This window comes from Magnolia sinica, chromosome 2 (genome assembly GCF_029962835.1).
Source record: "Magnolia sinica isolate HGM2019 chromosome 2, MsV1, whole genome shotgun sequence".
Lineage (NCBI taxonomy): Eukaryota > Viridiplantae > Streptophyta > Magnoliopsida > Magnoliales > Magnoliaceae > Magnolia > Magnolia sinica.
This window is the reverse complement of record NC_080574.1, coordinates 86,113,645-86,133,847: the sequence shown is the minus strand read 5'-3', so window position 1 is coordinate 86,133,847 and position 20,203 is coordinate 86,113,645. Positions and strand designations below refer to the sequence as shown.

At 38.5% G+C, this 20,203-nt stretch overlaps 1 protein-coding gene and 1 non-coding gene across 2 annotated transcripts in view; both read right to left on the bottom strand.

The window, feature by feature from the left end:
- The window catches only part of LOC131226211 (protein EARLY-RESPONSIVE TO DEHYDRATION 7, chloroplastic-like), a gene marked incomplete at its 5' end in the record, with an annotated part of 135,691 nt that overhangs the window by 112,391 nt on the left and 3,097 nt on the right, over nucleotides 1-20,203 (bottom strand). The gene's annotated exons all lie outside the window — the stretch shown is intronic.
- Nucleotides 10,563-10,669, bottom strand: LOC131238363 (small nucleolar RNA R71). Its single transcript, XR_009167764.1, has one exon. It is a non-coding gene; the product is annotated as a small nucleolar RNA R71 (small nucleolar RNA).

The window sequence follows — 20,203 nt, the reverse complement described above, 5'->3', positions numbered from 1 at the left end:
AGCGCCTGCGTAGCACAGCCTTACAAGATCCATCCAGCGTACAAACTACATAGGAAAGATCCAGAAACCCTTCGGGGTTATAAATTTTCCACTCTCTAATGCACTGGACAACTTACACAATACAGCAGAGAGAAAGAGAGAGAGAGAGAGAGAGAGAGAGAGAGAGAGAGAGAAACAAGAGAGGGAGAGAGAAGAAGAGAGAATTTCTAATCCATCAAAGAATCGGATCTGGTCAGGGGCCATGCAAAGAAAAGAAAAGAAAAGGATGGTTGTTGTCCATCCAGCAAGAAGAGGAGCAGGAGAGAGATCAATGCCTCCATCGCCATCAAGCTTGCCATCGACTCCGTGACTCGTCTTCAGACTTAGTCCAAACCTGAGTTCATTCCAGGGTTGGTCTGAGTCTCAGCCACATCCAACAACTTGCTGGCCTTATTTGGTGTTGGAAGGTAGGAAGAAAGAAAGAAAGAAAGAAAGAAAGAAAAGAAGAGAAGAAGAAAAGAGAGAGAGGTCATTGGCAGCAAGAAGAGGAAGTCAGCCCCGTTCGAGTTAAACGACTCACTACGCAGCGAGTTATTGTCTAAGGTAGGTCCACGCCCAACCTCTTCCATACTTAGATTCCTTCTCTTTCCTTTTCTCAACGTTTTGATCCAAATCACATAAAAAATCGATGAGTTTAAATCAAAGCTAACCACTCAAAAGAAATCATTACTACCAGATTAAAGATCAAATCCTATGACGCTCGTCTACGTTCAGAGGAGGAATAATATTAGAGGTGAGGGTTTTATCCTTTAGGCTTACATTAATTTAAGTTATTATAATTACCTTGCCCTTACATGCCATCCTGTTGTTTCATCTTACCTTTACATGCCTTCACGTTATTTCTATCTTGCCTTTAACATGCCTTTATATTACTTTGAATTCTTTCTGCAATTATCTGTTTTACCATCAATTATTTACCCTTTGAGATTATAACATGATGTTGTTTACAAGTGATCTTGATGAATTTATGTGAGGTGATGGATATAAGCCTTGCTCTTGCCTTTATCAATTTATTGAGTTGACCATTGGCACTTTTATCTTTGCTGAGTTGGCCATGCCACTCTTCTTCTTATGTTATTGGCCTTATGCTATCTATTTTTAAAGGGCTTGGGCATGCGTCTTGATATTCCTGAACTCCCATGATTCAATGGATTTTCCCTTTTGGTGCAAGTACTATGTTAGGAATCTCTCTTTTAGCGATCGAATAAATATCGTGGACGTAATGCGTTTTTGGTTGCGGCCCTGGGGCGACACGTAATTCCATGTTTCACGGGTGATGGTGCACAAATTGGTGTATGTAAATTGTTATACGTGTTACATCAATTCTTTTCTTTTTGGGGGTTGGATGTCACAATTAGTCGCTCCAATCCGGTCTTTTCTTTTTGGGGGTTGGATGTCACAATTAGTTCCTGCAATCTGGGTTGCGTGATTCACCTAGTCATGTGTTGCGCTTGTCTTAGGATAACTGCATAAATCTATGTTAAATGTGGGATACGCCGGCGAATCTCCGTAGTATGAGATGCAGGGTGAGTCGGATAACTCTAATCATATTCCCCATTATAATGATCACTAAGTGTGATAAACCATATATACTTTGCTAGGTATGCATCTCATGTAGATTACTTGTGCATATTGATACCTCTTGTAGATGTGGAGTATGGGACATATTAGAACCTTTACATTACTTTTATGAATCTCTTGAATTTCTATTAATCTTAAAGGATGACCATCACAATGAATGGGGTGTTGATCCTCTCCCAACCATACAGATGATGCAGGTGATGTATAGATTGAAGACTTAGAGGACCATCTTCCTATGGAAGATCATACTGAAAGAATACGAAGATACTTTTACTATTTAGTTTCATACTTCCACTTCAAACTCGATAAATGTAATAAGCACCCATTGAGAGAGCATTTAATTATTCTTTTACTCTGATGAAATAATCAATACAGCCAATTTTATTCTCGTGAATGTTACCTTCATGAATGCATGTGCATGTGATTCAAATGAAAAATAAAATAAAAATAAGGTGTGATTTTTAAAACATCCAATTTCTACATTATTAACACCTGGTTTTCTTAAGCACGAGTACAAACTCTGGCCGTGAAAATTCAGGATGTTACAAGATATCATTAAAATACACAACTAAAAACTTACCTATAAAGGGTCGCAGCACTTGGGTCATCACCCTTATAAACGTACTTGGGGCATTGGTTAACCCGAAAGGCATAACCAGCCACTAGTACAGCCCGTCTTTCATCTTAAAGGCAGTTTTCCATTTACCTCCAGGACGAACACGAATTTGGTGATAACCACTCTTGAGGTCAATCTTCAAAAAGATAGTAGAGGTGGCCATCATGTCAAGCATGTCATCAAGCCTCGGGATGGGAAACTGATACTTGATAGTGATCTTGTTTATGGTTGTACTATCAACACACACATGCCACGTGCCATCTTTCTTGGGTGTAAGAAGCGCGAGCATGGTGCACGGGCTCAGACTCTCATGAATGAATCTCCTTTTAAGCAATTCATCCACCTGGCTCTTCAACTCGGCATGCTCGGTGGGGTTCATTATGTAGTGAGGGAGATTTGGTAGGGTTGCCCTTGGGATAAGATCTATCGCATGTTGAATGTCTTGCATTGGTGGAAGCTCGTGTGGAAGGTTCTCAAGGAAGACATCTCGAAACTCCTCTAGGACCGGACGAGCCTCATGAGGTATCCCCATAGCAGCCTCAAGTGTACTCTCCCTAGCCAGTAGGTCGTACACCATAGTCCCCGCCTTAGTCTCTCTCTCAAACTCCTTAACATCTATGATATGGAGAGACTTCGACTGAGGCGCCCTTTGACTGTTAGGACTGCCTGGGGACGTAACATCTTTAACTCCTATTGACGATTCGGGAGGGAGCGGGCTCAAGACAAGCTTCTTTCCTTCATGCTTAAATACATAATTATTTGTACACCCAAATATTGTGACATCTTTGTCATAGAGCCATGTCTTTCCTAAGATGATATGGCCAATGTCTATCGTGACCACATCAAACCACAACTTGTCCTTGTATAGTCCAAACTCAATCAGAACAAGGCTTCGATGGGTCACAAGAAGGGATGTCGCATCCACCCAAGAAAATTTGTATGGGTTGGGATGAGGGACTAGCTTCAACCCCAGGCAACTCAAAGTAACTGAGGAAACTACATTCTCACAGCTCCCACTATCTATGATCACTTTGCAACTCTTTTCTCTGCACTTGGCGTAAGTGTGGAAAATGGTAGTTCTGCGCCAATCTTCGATTTCTTTCGTCTGGGTTAAGGCACACCTCACTATTACAAGTGGGATAGTCTCCACAGTATCATCCCCTGCATCACTAGTCAGGTCAAGGGAGGGGATAATGATCTCCTCATCACCCTTGTCACCATCAACATTATCTGCCACTTCTTCTTCTGTGGAGTGTTCGGAAACAAAGGCAATGCGCCCACCCTTATTTAAAACTCAACATCAATGTGACTCATGCCACCATAGTGGTAGTACTACCCTAGCATCGCGGGCCTAGTACTTGGTCCATTCATATTATTACTTCGATTTTTGTTGACTGGCTGGGTACCAGGTTGAACTCTGGGTTGAATTACGACCTGGGGTCTCGCTCCCTACGAATCTACTCTAGGCATAGTAAGTCGAAAATCAATCCCCCTCACATTGTACTAGCGCACATAGTGCTCTAGTTCCTGCACCACCTAGTAAGCATGTTCCAGACTTGTGACCATGTGAAGCGTGAGCTCCTACTTAAGCTCAGGCCTGAGGCCCATACGGAAACGGGAGAGAACCCCAACAGGGTCCTCATCCACATCGCACCTCAACATATATTCATCAAACTTGGCAATGTATTTCATCACCGTCATGGATCCTTAGCGCAAAATGTGTCATTGATCCAACAGCCTCTGCCTGTAAGAAAGGAGAACATACTTCTCTCGCAACAACTCTTTCATCTCAATTCAAAAGAGAACTAGCCCCTCTCCAGATCGCTCATGACGACGCTCCACATTCCCTAATATAGTTTTGTTTGGCCCACCAATTTCATTTGGCGAACCCGACTTGTCGTGGGTTTGATAGACTATGCCACTCAAAGAAGTGGTCCATGTCTATTAACTAATTACAAAAAATTTTGGGGTCCAATCTCCCATCAAAACTATGGGCGTCAACCTTAATGCCCATCATGACCCTAGAAAAAGGGTCCTCGTGCTCATGATATCTTTGGGGGTGCTGACAATGCACCCGATCATGGCCCTCCCATTGGGTGGGAAGAATAGGATCACAATTGTGTGTGGGTGGTAATGGATACACCCCATCGTGTCTGTTATCAGGGTCACGGGCCTGGTCTGCGTCCAAACCATCCCTAGGCGGATTAGGGCACACAATTTGGGACTTATTGACAACCCTAGTGTTGGGGGTTGCCTGGGCTCCACCTACAACAACGGTTGGAATACCACCCTCTAAATGCACAACTCTCTCCCCTAAACGCGTGAACCTACCATCCTGATGCGCAAACTGCTGCGCGATATTATCCCTCAAAGCTTGAAATTGTTGATCTATTCTCTTAGTTAGGCCCTCCATAGCCTTAGTAAATTGATCGGAGTTCATGGTATAATGGAGACCGAACCCAAGACCAGTGCGCGTGGGCATACACCAGGAATGACGAGTGAATGGTCCTAGATCTATGTGCGAGAAAGGGTAAAAACAATGATACTAATGCAATACAATTACACTATATGGCCTAGATCTATATATGGGGACTCAAAAAAACTAGGAAAAAAGGCTGACTAAAGTCAACAAAATATGCCCCCTATGTAGAGACATGTAATGGCATAATCCTAGATGCATGTATAATCAAGTTAAAGAATGTTCAAATAAATATACCAATTAACTAGCTGTTTCCAATCAAAGGGATTAGGTAAAATTTAAAACAAAGATGAGGTCAATCCGTCAGGCTCATGCCCCTTAACATAAAATCGCATAAACAGTAAAAAGGGAGGACCTAGGGATATGAGAATATACTAGATCTAGCATCTAGCATAAGTCAGTCTATAATCAAGTTTCAATCTGATTTTACTAACTAACCATCCATTTTTTCCGTTCAAACTATAAAGGAGATATTCAGATAGGAACGAAAGGGGTGAAGAATGAAAGGTTCGAGATGAAGAAAGTACAAGTCCTTTTGTCGTCAAAATAAAAGGAGGATGATTCTTACCTTTTCATGCAACTCGAAGATCTAGAAAGAAAGAAACCTAAAATCGGGATAGAATTCTCAACACTTAATGGTCAATCCTAGAACCTTAATCTCTTTAATAAATAGGAAGAAAAGATACGAATTTATATTCATTCAATAATAATAAAAATATGGTTTCTCACAACGTATATATAAGCTATGAAAAAAGTAAAAGTGACTAAAGCCCCTGAAAACAAGAAAAATAACAAAAAAAATAGACGAAAGTAAATAAAGTGCAATAAAGCCCCTAAAATAAGGAAAAGAACAAAAACGCCTAAAACTAAAACACCCGTGTGATAGGGTGTGAAATCTGACCCATGGATCTATGTTCAGGGTTCGGCCATGCCGCTCCTGCACTCGTAGTGTGTCAAAAAATAGGTCTGATGGACCCGACGTCTGTCCACATCAAATCCTCCACTCTAGTACTCTATCGGTGATGCCTCCTCGTCTGGTACACTCTAAATGGTGCACCACTGATGACTGCATCACTTACCAAAAGGGGTAATGTTTAATTCTTCCCTTGTTTTCATATGTCAAATCCTTTCATGCCCATCGTTCTTAATGTAGGCATTGGTCAGCGTATTGGCACGAAGGAAAAATGAGATGATACGGCATCAAGTATCAATATCGGGGCCGTATCGGCCCAAATCGATCAGAATTTTTTATAAGCCAAAGAATTAAGGAAAATATCAAGGGAAAAAAAGGAGAATAATAATCTATTCAAGAATCATTTTTTTTAAAAAATATTTTGGACATGCATATGATGGTGTATCAGATAATTCTTTGATGAGAATGTTGTCTGTCGGTTTGACTTGTTGAAGGTTAACTAAATGGGCCTAATTGAACACAAACCAAGCATGATTTGGTGAACTAGGGCACATTACGTTAAAATACAACAAAAAGAATATAAAAATATAAAAAAGAAAGTGAAGGTTTACTATTCTTTCTAATTTTTCCCATAATGCTCCATTCCGCTTCGATTTGCCAAATCCCATTCAAATCATTTTTTTATATCCCAAAATAGATCTACATCTAGCCTAAAATGAGTTCTTAAGCTTCTTCCATGGTTTATATGAAAAAAAAAAAAAAAGATGATAAAAAGAGGAGACAAGTGAAATTTTGAAAGAAGAAGAAGAAGAAGAAGAAGAAGAAGAAGAAGAAGAAAAAGAAGCAAATTCAGGTTTTTATTGGTGTATCGGCCCCTTATCGTGTATCATATTGTGCTACCAATATTCATATCTATGTTCATGCCGATCCCCTTTTATAGAGTTTCAGATTTAGCCATTTTGGGATCTTTCATGACAACCAGAGAAGCTATTTTTTGTCTTTTCACTAAATCCGTTGCAAGAAGAAAGGGGAGGGTTCTCTTCCATTTTGGAATGAGGGGGAGAGACCCAATATGGAATGAGGCCATTGATGGCCATGCATTCCAATAAGCCAAACATCATAAAACATTCCAATAAGCCAAACATCGTAATGCATCAAATTATGATGTGTTAGCCATTATACAATACTTGTTGGCCTCACCTTGATGGATCTAAAATATTTACTTGGAGGGCACTACATTTGTACGCTATGATCAGAAAATGGTTATGATCAGACAATCCTATTTGTATGATTCAAACCCCTTGAATAGAGGGTAAAAATGAATGAAGGCAATGGTCCACAATTTTTTTAGAAGATGACAATTCATTTTTAAAATAAAATAAAAAAAAATAAAAAAAAAAAAGAAGAAGAAGGAAGAAGAAGAAGAAGAAGAAAAAATGCAGCAAAGTTGAGATCAACAACAGGAGTAACCCAGTCATCACCATGCATTGATTCGGAAATGCGAAACGGTGAAAAAAAAAAAGCAAAGAAAATTTGAAAATACACCTTGTCATCATCTCCTTTCTCCTTAACATCTCTTGATGTTTGAATTTTGGAGACTCTCTCTAGTCCCTCATCTTCATCCAGCCGGTTACTCCCTTCCTCCATGTCTTTGTCATTAATCTTGTATAACAACTCTTCTTTCCTCATCTCATCGGACCAACAATTGGATTTACTTCAATCCTTCAGCTTAGAATTGACATGTTGCAATTTCTTGAGAAGCCTATTTCTAGCCCACTCTTCCATCATGCACTTAGCCCACCAGGATGCAACCATCCTTGAAAAACCCTCGCTTTCCACCTTAAAAGGGATTTTGTTGGGCCGAATGAGAAACAAGATGAATCAAGGGAAATGGGAACATGATCTAACATTGATCGAGATAGAACTGGCTAACAACACCCAGGAAGTGTCCCTCCCAATCTAGTGACAACAAGAATCTTTTGAGTTTGCATATGAGCAATCTATCTTGGTTATTAGATTAAGCAAATCACTCATAACTTAGCAGAAGAACAATAAGACTGTTGGGAGTGCCAACTATAGTGAACTTCCACTTGGAGGTCGTGATCCTATCACCCTAATCCCACCTACCAAAACAGGATGGTCCACAACTGAGGCAGAATAATAACATACGGCATGGTTAAGATCAGCTGGACTATGAGACTTTTAGAAAATGGCATTTGATATAGAGTCAACCAGATGGGTAGTGATAGGGCTTTAATATTTCATATTTATCCTCTAAATTGCATTAGCTTTCCTTATATTTAAGTGTTAATTCGATATAATTATATATGTTTTCTACATGCAAAGAGATTTTGGACCTAAATATAAATACATGCTTAAAAGAATAGATTAAAGCTCAAAAAGAAATCAAGTTGAAGGTGATGAAGAATTAGAAATTTGAATATTATTATTAAAGATTTCAAGTGCCAAAGATCTAGGAAAATCAAGTACAAAGGATGAAGAAAAGACTGAAAAATCACAAGGTGCATCAACGGAAATAATAGACGATTCGGTCCCACCTAAGGTTGATTCGGTCCAACCGAATGTGCACAGAACAGTCCAACGATAAATTATGATTTTCAAATATAATTCAGCTCGACACTTAGCTCCAACTGAAGCCATGTTTGTTAAGTATCAAATATTGCATATTTTTCCATATTTATATCTTGGTTTTATAAACATAAGGCTTAATGGTATATTTTATACATGTTTGTGTTGCAACGTGAATCTAAGAGCTTGGATTAAAAAGAATGCTAAAAGCATGGATTTAATGCTCAAGAATCACCAAGGCAAAAGATGGATTTTAGGAGACCAAGAATGAAGAATTCAAATGCTAAAGATCCAAGGAAACTAAGGATAAAGAAAGGACTTGAAAGAATGAAGAATCCGCAGCAGAAAACAGGATAGTTCGATCCGAGTGAGCCAACTTCGTGCCAACCGAAATTGCAAAAAAAATGTCCAGCAAGAAATCAAGATTTTTAGGCTTAATTCGGTTCGACCTGAGTCAACATCGGTCCGACCAACGCTTCGGTTGGAGTCGGTCCGACCTAAATTTGACAGATTTTCTGCAAAAGATTTTTTAGCAACAACTTCGGTCCAACCAAAGCCAACTTCGATCCGACCGAAATTGCATAGAATTGTACAGCGAGAAAGTGCAATTTTTAAACTTAATTCGGTCCGACCGAACCCAACTTCGGTCCAATCGAAGCGTAATGCAGGACTGCGGAATGCATAAATTCAAGACGGTTTCTGAAAATTCCAAGTTGTTGCGTAAGACGAGGCTTCACAAATATAAATAGGAGTCTCTAGGACATTCCTAGGTATCTTTTAGGGTTTAAGGAGTGGAGCAAAAGGTTGGAGAGCCATGGCCAAGAGTCTTTCTTCTTCTTCCTTAGTTGTTTTTTATGTTTTATTTAAGATTTCTTAGTTCAATCATGTTAATGGTTGGCTAAATAACTTAGCTAGGGTTAAGAGGTGAAGCTTATAGCGTGATTGGGATGTTTACTTTGCTTTGATTCTTATTTTGATTGAGATTCATTGATTTCTAGTTGATTTTAAGGAAAATTTTCAGCTTTCTATGGTTTATTGTGACTCAAATTACAATAGACACTGTGATAGCTTTGAATATCTTCTTTTCTTATTTGAGATTGTGGGATTGGTAAATACTATTGTTTGCCATCGTCTCCTGGGCATAGTTGGGTGACAGAATCCCTTCCAAATCTTCACAATCCTCTTCCATTGAGGTTAGATCAATGAAAAGTTTAAAGATTTGATCATCTCTCTTTCTAAATGGATAAGATAGGACTCTGATTCCAATTGGATCTCTTGAATCAAGTAAGGTAGCATCCTAATAGCTACATGTGGATCCTTGGCACCCTAGTTCCCACCTTTAAGTTCACAAGTTTAAGTTAACTTTATTCACAATTACTTCCAATTATTCCATAATTCATATTTAGATCTCCTTCTTCTTCTAGTTTTAATTACTTTCAGAAACGTACAAGATTAGTCCATGTGGATTCGACCTCGGTCTCACCAAGATTATTACTACATTACAACCCTACACTTAGGGTTGTAACAAGTTTTTGGTGCCGTTGTCTGAATTTAATTAGTATTAGAATTAGGTTAAGATTAAGATTAACTTTTTTATTTTATTTCTAGGTTATGATTTTTTTGAACTTATTTTTAGACTCTAACTTGGCTTTCTGTTTTATATGATTCTAACATAGCAATCTCCAGTCTGGTAACCTCTTTCTAATTCTCTCTTATTTAGATCTCTTATTTGTTTTAGTTTCTCTAGTTTTTTTTCTCAGGTTTAGGTTTAATTACTTGAGGGCTTTGAGTGTTTCATACCCAAGTGGGTTCGTGACAACACTCGACGTCTCTTAAGTGAAAAAGGATCGGTTGAAGGATTGCCTATCCATCACAAGATTAGACACCACTGGAGATCCTCAGAGTCAATAGAAGTGATGGCTGCAAATCAACCTCAACCTCCAGTTAAGAAAATTTAGGATGAGAATGGGGTACATAACGCACGTCCACCTCGTACTTTATGAAATTATTTACAATCAGCGAGGGTGAGCGCACCTTCCTGTATGATGTTTCCAGGAAATACAAGAAATATGGATATCAAGTCAGGGGTGATCCAACTCCTTCCAAAGTTCCATGGACTTGAATCTGAAAGTCCATATCTACACTTGAAAGAGTTTGATGAAATAATACCCACCTTATGCTTTCCTAATGTGTTTGAGGACACGATCAGGTTGAAACTATTTTCCTTCTCCTTAACAGAAAAGGCTAAGACGTGGTTGCATTCAATACGTCTATGATCCATTGGCAGATGGAATGACATAAAAAGGGAGTTCATAAAGGAATTTTTCATATACCATAAGACGAACACCATCAGAAAGTCGATCATGAACTTCACCCAAAAGGAAGATGAAACATTCTTCCAATGCTGGGATCGGTTTAGGGATCTTGTCAGTTCATGCCCACAACATGACTTCGAAACATAGTGCACAACAAATTTCTTCTACAATGAACTGTCATCTTCCATACGCCAATTGGTCGAGACAATATGCAATGAGGAATTCATGAACAAAGATGTTGATGATGTGTGGGATTACTTTGATAAACTTGTTGAAAACGCACAATCATGGGACATCTCCCAAAGACCTATCACCACTTCTAAGCCCACTCAATCAAAGGAGAGGGGCGAGATATATATTTTAAAAGAGGAAGATGACATAAATGTTAAAGTGGCTAACCTCACAAGGAAAATAGAGGCCAAGGAACTTAAGAAGGATAAGGCTAAGGAAGTTGTTTGTGGTATCTGTGCTTGCAACATACATACAACTAAAAATTGTCCAACCATACCTGCTTTTCAAGATGTATTGAATCAGCAATCAAATGACGTGAATAATTACCAAAGACCTTTTAGTGGACCCACCTCAAATACATCAATCCCAGATGGAGGAACCATCCCAATTTCAGTTGGAGGAATGGACAAACATCTAACCCTCAAAGGTTCTATCTCAACTTTTAAATCAAAAGAAGCCTCAGGAGGATCCGGTTTTAAAACACATTCAAAATTAGGAGCTTGTCAATCAAAACATATTACAGGCTTTCCAAGACCTTAATTAAATCAGTTTAAAGGATTGAGGCCCACTTACAAGTGGGGAGAAAGGGATACTTCTAGCCCAACCTCTCTCTAATCCAAAACTGCAATATGCAATTAGTGACCCAAGCTCTTCAAATCAAATGGAACAAGTTAAGTCTATCACTACTCTTAGGAGTGGAAAGACAACTGACAAATCTATTCCGGTAAGGGTTGAAAAGTCTAAGGACCTGGAAAAAGACACAAATAAGAGACCTAGCATTGCCTCACATGGATTAAAACCAGAACCTTAAAGCAAGTCGATTGCTCCATTCCCCCAACGGTTGATTGCACCAAAACCTCTAGCCAACTCATAGGATATTTTAAAGGTGTTGAAACAAGTGAAGGTTAACATCCCTCTTCTAGATGTTGTGAAACAAATTCCTTCATATGCCAAATTTCTAAGACTTATGCACAATCAAGAGGCGGCAAAGTATCAAAAAGAAAATTCTCTTGATAGAAAAAGTGAGTGTCATTCTCAAACGAAATGTGCCACAAAAATATAAAAATCCTGGTAGCCCAACTATCACTTGTATAATTGGGAATCATCAAATTGAGAACGCACTTCTTGACTTGGGGGCGAGCGTAAATCTGATCCCTTACTTGGTCTACAAACAACTGGGTCTAAGTGAATTAAAATTCACCTAGACCACATTACAACTTGCTGATCACTCAGTTCATGTACCGAGGGAGATGATTGAGGATGTGTTGGTCCATATTGACAAATTCTACTATCCAGTGGATTTTTATCGTCCTGGATACTCAGCCTATTATAGATTTGAGCACTCAAATCCCTGTCATACTTGGTCGCCTGTTCCTTGCTACATCTAACATTATCATCAATTGCAAGAATGGGGTCATGAATTTGTCTTTTAGAAATATGATGTTAGAGCTCAATATCTTTTTCAACATGAGCAGATAGGTAGAGGATGATGATGAGGCCCACGACATTAATATGATACTCTTTCGTAAAAAATAGAGCTCTGATGATCTTATCCTTTGACCCTCTAGAGACGTACTTAGCACACTCCCCCAATTTGGATGATGACATGATTAGGGAGATGGATGACATGCTTGATACTACACCGGTACTTGAAGTTAATCGGTGGAGGCCACAATTTAAGAAATTGCCCCAAACCGAGCAGTGCCTCTACCATCTAGCCTCAAAGCACTGAAGTTTGACCTAAAACCCTTGTCCACTGATCTTAAATATATCTACTTAGGTCAAGATGAGACATACTTGGTGGTGATTTCTTCCCACCTTGAGCAAGAGAAGGAGAGTATGCTTATCGCTACTCTCATTGAACATAAATGAGCCCTTGGATGGTCAATTGTAGATCTCAAGGGAATCGATCCTTTGATTTGTACTCACTACATTCATCTTAAGGATAATGTGAAAACCTCCCGACAACCACAACGTCGACTCAATCCAAATATGAACGAAGTGGTTAAAGGAGAGGTACTTAAATTGTTGGATGTGGGTATCATATATCCTATATCCGACAGCCAATGGGTGAGTCCAACTCAGGTGGTTCCTAAGAAATCCGAAATCATTATAGTAGTCAATGCCGACAATAAACTCGTGCCAACTAGAGTTATTACTAGTTGGAGAATGTGCATTGACTATAGAAAATTGAATACCATCACGACAACGGACCACTTCCTCTAACCCTTCATTGACCAAATCTTGAAAAGGTTAGTTGGTCATTCTTATTACCGCTTCCTTGATGGGTATTGGGCTACAATCAGATAGAGATAACCCTTGAAGATTAAAAGAAAACAACGTTCACATGTCCTTATGGCACCTTTGCTTACTGAAAGATGTCATTTGGACTGTGTAATGCCCCTGCTACATTTTAGCGATGCATGTTGAGTATTTTTTCTGACATAGTAGGGGAATATTTAGAGGTCTTCATGGACAACTTCTCTGTTTTTGTCTATCCTTCAACAAATGCTTGAAAAATCTTAAATGTGTGTTGAAGCGATGTGAGGAGAAGAATTTGGTTCTGAACAAAGAGAAGTGTCATTTCGTGGTTCCCAAGGGAATTGTTTTGAACATATAAGTTTATCCAAGGGAACTGAGGTGGACAAGGCCAAAATTGATCTTATATATAACCTACCACATCCCAAAAGTATACACGACGTACGATCCTTCTTAGGACACACTGGATTCTACAGACGATTCATAAAGGACTTTAGTCACCTCTCTCATCGTTTATATAATCTACTTAAGGATGTATCATACGAGTGGACTGAGCACTGCCAGGAAGCTTTTATTAAGCTCAAAAGCATGTTAACTACTGCACCTATCATGCAGCCACCTGACTGGAGTATTCCTTTTGAGATTATGTGTGATGTGTTCGACTATGCAATTGGGGCGGTGTTAGGCCATAGAAAAGAGAAGAAGCCCTACGTTATTCACTATGCAAGTAGAACTCTAAATTTTACCCAAATGAACTACTCTACTATGGAGAAGGAACTCTTAGTTGTAATATTTCCTTTAGACAAATTTAAGTCCTACTTAGGGTCGTACATTGAGCCGAGTCAGGTCGAGGTGGGCTAAGCTCAGCTCGACTCATCCATGTTGTACTTGAGCTCGAGCTCGGCCTCGAGCTCAACATTGAAGCTTGGCTTGTTTGCCAAAGCTGTCGAGTTGAGCTAGTGGTTCGAGTCGAGTCAAGTTTACCTCGAGTCGAGCTCGGGCTTATTCATATCATCATGTGATGGATAGTGTGTGTAAGGCATATGCATCATGGTGGGCCCCACCATTAAAAAAGAGTTACTCAAGTTGACGTAGATCAAGGATACAATACATACATGAAGTGGCCCAATCCAATGGTGGTCCACTAAGTGGATGGACGGCCAGATCGTCTCATACATCAATGGACCGATCCAAGAAGTATTAATCCACCAAAGATGAGTGGCCAACAACATATGTCTTAAGTGGGCCATCCTAACAAATAAAAATGAAGAATGAAGGAAAATTAAAAATGAGGAAGATGCATGGTGATCTACCTGGCTATTTTAGAAGTGTATGCTATTTTCCACCTTCGATCAGAACTGTCCGATGCTGTTGGCCTACTTTGATGGCCCACCAAAACCTCCAATTTCAACAATACTATCTTCCACCTTCGATCGGGATTGGCCGATTGGGCGCGGGTTCGTTTAGAGAGACCGGGAGTCAGGAGAGTGAGAGAAAGAGATGTCCAGTGGAGATGAGTCCGTGCGGGCAGCGTGTTAGAAGCCTGGAGGTCCGATGGATGCTGGCCGGGTAGGTGTGCAGGTAGCGGATGGTTGGGGTAAGGTAATAGAGAGAAAGAGGAGAAGAAAGGGAAAGCCCCAAAAGTAGGGCCGGTCGGGTTAGCTAGGTTTATATATATATATATATATATATATATATATATATATATATAACTTAAACTTAAGTTAAGAGTATATATTAAATATATTAAATATAAATATAATATTAAATTTTTTTATTTATTAATCAAGCTTCAAGTCGAGTCGAGTTGAAATGACCCATGCTCGAACTCAACTCAAGCTTCACAAAAATAGCTTGACTCGACCCAAATTGGCCATTCAAGCCAAGTCAATCCGATCTTACTCGGGCTGAGTCGAGCGAGTTTGTCGAGCTAGCTCGACTAGTGTATAGCCCTAGTCCTACTTGATCGAATCCAAGATCATAATCTACACTGATCATGCGACACTAAAGTATCTTCTTTCTAAGAATGATACTGAGCCCTGCTTGATAAGATGGATCCTTATACTTTAGGAATTTGATTTAGAAATACGAGACAAAAGGGAGTAGAAAATGTAGTGGCTGACCATCTTTCAAAGTTTGACCTCCCCGATCCCCTTGAGACGATACCTATAAACGACATGTTCCCTGATAAACAACTGTTTAAACTCTCCCAATTACCTTGGTTTGCTGATATTTATAATTATCTTACCACAGGTTTCATGTCGACACATTGGACTGCACAAGATAAGAAAAAATTCTTCGCCGATGTTCAGAAGTTCTTCTGGGATGACCCGTATTTATTCAAATATTGCCCAGACCAAATTTTAAGAACGTGTGTGCTAAATAATAAATACTAAAGTGGCATCTCCTTCTGTCACTCTCAAGCCTGTGGTGGTTACTTTTCTACTAAAAAGACCATGACCAAAATTCTGCAGTGTGGCTTTTACTGGCCCACTATGTTTAAGGACACTCATGAGTTCTGCAAAGCTTGTGAGTGTTGTCAGAAATTAGGAGAGTTGTCCTATTGAAATATGATACCTCTGAATCTCATGATGATCATTGAAGCATTTGACTGCTGGGGCATCGATTTCAAGTGACTATTCCCCCAATCCTTTGAGAATTTATACATTTTACTAGTAGTAGACTATGTTACTAAATGGGTTGAAGCGATCCTGTGCCAGAACAATGACCATCAAATGGTCATTAGATTCTTAAAAGAAAACATCATTTCATGGTTCGGAATGCCTCGGCCATCATTAGTGATGGAGGTTCACACTTCTGTAATAGGCCATTTAAGAACTTAATGAAGAAATATGCGTCTCTCATAAGGTGAGCACTCCATACCACCCGCAGGCAAGTGGGCAAGCTAAGATTTTCAATAGGGAAATTAAACACATACTTAGTGATGGAGGTTCACACTTCTGTAATAGGCTATTTGAAAACTTAATGAAGAAATATGTCTCCCATAAGGTGAGCACTCCATACCACCCGCAGACAAGTGGGCAAGCTAAGATTTCTAATAGAGAAATTAATCATGTACTGGAGAAAACAGTTAATCCTGACCATAAGGACTGGTCAATCCATTTGACCGATGCTTTATGGGCTTACCATACGGCTTTTAAGACACCTATTGGTATATCTCCTTTTAGATTAGTCTATAGGAAAGTCTGCCACTTTCCAGTGGAGTTGGAACATAAAGCCTACTGAGCTATTAAAAATTTGAACTTTAACTTGGACAATGTTGGCTCGCTGCGCAAACTTCAATTGAACGAACTCGAGAAAATCTGGAATGATGCATACGAGAACTCGAGAATTTACAAGGATAGGATGAACGTGTTCCATGACAGGAACATTCTTCGAAAATCATTCTTAACCGATCAAAAAGTCCTCATATACAATTCTCGGTTACACCTTTTTCAGGGTAAACTCAGATCTCGTTAGACCGGCCCTTTCACTGTTATTAATGTCTATCCTCATGTGGTCGTCGAGATAAAGAACCCAACAAATGACACTGTATTCAAAGTAAATGGACATCGTCTAAAGCCATTTGTTGAGAAGTTTAATTCAAAGGACATGTCCATACCTCTGACTGATCTTGTATATTAGAATTAACCTCATAGTATGATGGAGGTGTAGTTAGGTTTATTGGTTTCATAAGATTTATGACTAGGATAGTTTTATTTCAATTGTTTAGTTGTTGTGCTAACCCTTCTTCACATTAAGAACTTTGGAAGAGCTGCAATTCATCTTCTTCAGGTACTACCTTTCCATCACTTATCCATTATTTTCATTGTTTCATATGTATTGCATGTTTATAATTTTTTACATTGAGGACAATGTAGATTTTAGGTTGGGGGGTGTGGATTAGGTAAACTAATCGGTGTTTTCTTGTTTCCTTAGTTTTAAGCAAAAAAATTTAAAATTTTCAATGTTTCAAGTTGAAATCTGTTTGGAAAACGATAATTTATGCATGTAAAGAATGTTTTGAGTATAATGATAAGATAAAGATTGAATTTTGAATTATTGGAGTTTGATCAACTAAGTAGCCTATCACTTATGGTTCTTGCACTCAATTAATTAAGAGGAAGTCTGAATATCATGTTAATTTAAGTCACAAGACACGTTCAAGTTGATTTTGGTGAGTTATGTTAGAATTTCTGATTGTTGGCATGTAAATCACTGATAGATGTTAAGAATTGAGTCTAGAGAATTTTATTCACCTTAAAAGATGAAAAGAAACAGTTAAAAAATAGTGAGATCGACAAAAAGGTCATGAAAAGACTAAAAAAGAATGAAAAATCTGAAAAATAAATAAATAAATATGAGAAAACTGAATGAATAAAAAGAGACCGTCGATATAAAATCAAAAACTAGAAAAAGAAGAAGAAGGGGATAAGTTCGGAATCAACACTTGGTTATTCAATTAATCTGAGGTGATGAGCATGACTAATGAAATAATAGTACTTTTATGGAAAGTAAGTTGATTTTCACCGAACACATTGAAAACTTGATATATGAACTTATGCTCTGATTTAATCGACAAAAAACCTATTTAATGAATTGCTTATATGATTCGGCTCTAGGTTTTCAAAATCCTACTTTCTTGTCTTAATGCTACTCACCTATACTTAATTGCACAAAGGATTGATTTCTAAAAAAGGGTTTGAACATGGAGAATTCAGAATTGCTTCACGCATGTTTTTGTTCAGGACTAGCAAAATGCTGGTTGGGGAGTGTGTCTAATGTCAAATATTACATATTTTCCCCTATTTATATCCTGGTTTTATGAACATGATAAGGCTTAATGGTATATTTTATATATGTTTTTGTTGCAAGGTGAATATGAGAGCTTGGATTGAAGAGAATGCTAAAAATATGGATTTAATGCTCATGAATCACCAATGTAAAAGATGGATCTTAGGAGACCAAGAATGAAGAATTCACATGCCAAAGATTCAAGGAAGTACAAAGGATAAATAAATGACATGAAAGAATGTAGAATCCGCAACAGAAAATGGGACAGTTCGATCCGACTTGAGCCAACTTTGATCCGACCAAAATCACAGAAAATTGTTCAGCAAGAAATCAGGATTTTCAGGCTTAATTCGGTCTGACCTGAGTGAACTTCGGTCCAACTAAAGCTTCAGTTGGAGTCAGTCTAACCTAAATTTGACAAATTTTCTGCACAAGATTTTTCAGCATTAACTTCAATCCGACCGAAATCTCGTAGAATTGTCTAGCGTTAAAGCGCAATTTTCAACCTTACTGCGGTCCGACCGAAGCATAATGTGGGACTTATGTGGAGTGTATAAATTCAAGACGGTTCCGAAAATTCCAAGGAGTTCGTAAGATGGGCCTTCACAACTATAAATAAGAGTCCCTATGACATTTCTAGGTATCTTCTAAGGTTTAAGGAGTGGATCAAAAGGGCGGAGAGCCGCCGCCAAGAGTCTTTCTTCTTTTTCCTTAGTTGTTTTTTATATTTTATTTAAGAATTCTTAGTTCAATCATGTCTATGGTTGGCTAAATCTCTTAGCTAGGGCTAAGACGTGAAGCTTGTAGCATGATTGAGATGTTTACTTTACTTTGATTCTTGTTTTGATTGAACTTCATTGATTTCTAGTTGATTTTAAGGAATATTTTCAATTTTCTATGGTTTGTTGTGACTCAAATTATAATAAACACTGTAATAGCTTTGAATATCTTCTTTTCTTATTTGAGATTGTGGGATTGGTAAATCCTGTTGTTTTCCATCGTCTCCTGGGCATGGTTTGGTGACGGAATCCCTTCTAAATCTTCATAATCCTCTTCCATTGAGGCAATATCAATGAGAAGTTCAGAGATTTGATCATCTTTCTTTTCAATAAACATTGTGATAGCTTTGAATATCTTCTTTTCTTATTATATTTTTGCATTGCATAACCTGAATAAGGTTGATGGTATTTATGGACTTACCAGCATGTTTCTGCATTGCTCTGATATTGCATACTTGGCACTTAACTTGCGCACACACTTTCACTACCCTCTAAGCTTTCTATAAGCTTATGCACGATAGATGCGTGCAGGTGTCGTTAGGTCGCAGCAGCGTGGAGCATTGAAGTGTGCAGCTGTCTTCTGAAGCTTCGCTTTTTGATATATGTATTTTTCCCTTCAGCACTGTATTCAACTGTTTATATTAGTGGATATATGATGATAATGTTGCCTTTGTGACTTGGGTAAACTTGTGGTTATGCTTCTTACGAGATAAATGTACGTTGAAAAATCCTCTCGTAGGATCCCAGGATCGGAATCTGGTGTATGGGCGCCAGGAGCCGAGAATGGGGTACTGCGGAGGCTGTCGGCACCGGATTCGGCAATCGGGAATTCTGTGAGCCCGATTTTTAAGTTTGGGGCATGATAGGTTGGATGACAAATAAACGTTATGGAAACATTAAGTGAGCCCTAGGAAGTTTTTAATGGTATGACATTCAATTACATGGCTTGGAACTCACACTATAAAAGTAACTTAAAAGTTACCTAAATTATTAGTTTTATTTCAATTAAAAACAGTGGTAACCCATGCTTTTAAATGGTGGAAAACTCACATTTTAGATAAACTTAAAAAGATGGTCAATAAACATTACAGTAGACCTAAGGGAATTTTTATTGGTGGTTATTCAATGACCACTATTTCTTTTAGTGTGGTCCACTTGAGATTTGTATCTCCTTCATTTTTGGGGCAATTCCCTAAAATAATCTATAAAAATAGATGGACTGCATGGATATGGAATGCATACATATCCATGCCATCTATCCATTTTTACAATTCATTTCAGGATACGAGTCAAACTAAAATAGATTCAAATCTTGGGCAGACCATCACATAAGAAAGAGTGGTGATTGACTGTTAAAGCCTTTTCATGGGTCACGACATTTTTAGATTAACCTAATATTTGTGCTTTTCCCTTCATCCAGGTTTATGTGACCTTATCAATAGGTTTGATGACATATAAACATTAGAAAAACATTACAATGGGCCCTAGGAAGTTTTTAATGGTGGAGGTTTAACGAACACCTTTTCTTAGAATATGGTCCACCTGAGAGTTAGATCTACTTGGGCTTATATCCTAGAATGACCTAGAAAAACTTATGGATGGAATGGA